Genomic DNA, 849 nt, shown 5'->3' with positions numbered 1-849 from the left:
ACATCCCGGCCTCCTCCGGGCGCGGCAGCCGGAGGCGTGGTGGCGGCGGAGGCGTGGCGTCTTCTTGAAACCCACACGGCATATCCCCACCCGCTCAGACGTCACGAGCTAGCGCTCGCGCCTGCCCGCGAGGGGTGGGCCTTCCTTGCCTCTCGGGGGAACCGTCGTGGCGACTCCTTATTGGTGGCGTTACTGCGCCTCAAGGCGTTTCTTCAGTCTTTGCTGTCCGCAGGGACGCTGTCCAGTAGTCGCAGTTATTTTTGTTTTCTTTCTGCCTGTCTTTATTGATCATTACAGTAGGTGAAATTATGGATATCAATAATAATATTGTAATGCAATAGGTGCAATTATCAATATCAATATTATTACAACAGGTGCAATTATCAGTATCATTACGATAGGTGCAATTATCAACGTTCAATAATAATGTGAATTGTAAAGTGGATGAAATAAGGGGAGGAGGCCGGGCGCGGTGGCTTATGCCTGTAATCCCAGCACTTCGGGAGGGCGAGGCGCATGGATTACCGGAGGTCAAGAGTTCGAGACCAGCCTGGCCTACTTGGTGATCCCTCGTCTCTACCAAACGCACAAAAACTAGCTGGGCGTGGTGGCGCGCATCTGTAATCCCAACTACTGAAGAGACGGAGGCGGAGTTTGCAGTGAGCCGATATCGTGCCATTGCACTCCAGCTTGGACAACAGAGCAAAAACTCCGTCTCAAAAAAAGGAAAAAGGGGGAAAAAATGAAAAGAGAAAAGAAATAAAGGGAGGAAAAATATCCGAGGCCTCATTTTGGGGAGCTAGGCCTCAAAAGTGACCTTGGAGTTTGGTAATATTTGCGTGTGAACAG

Source organism: Macaca nemestrina, chromosome 7, assembly GCF_043159975.1.
Source record: "Macaca nemestrina isolate mMacNem1 chromosome 7, mMacNem.hap1, whole genome shotgun sequence".
Classification (NCBI taxonomy): Eukaryota; Metazoa; Chordata; class Mammalia; order Primates; family Cercopithecidae; genus Macaca; species Macaca nemestrina.
This window is presented reverse-complemented; position numbering follows the sequence as displayed.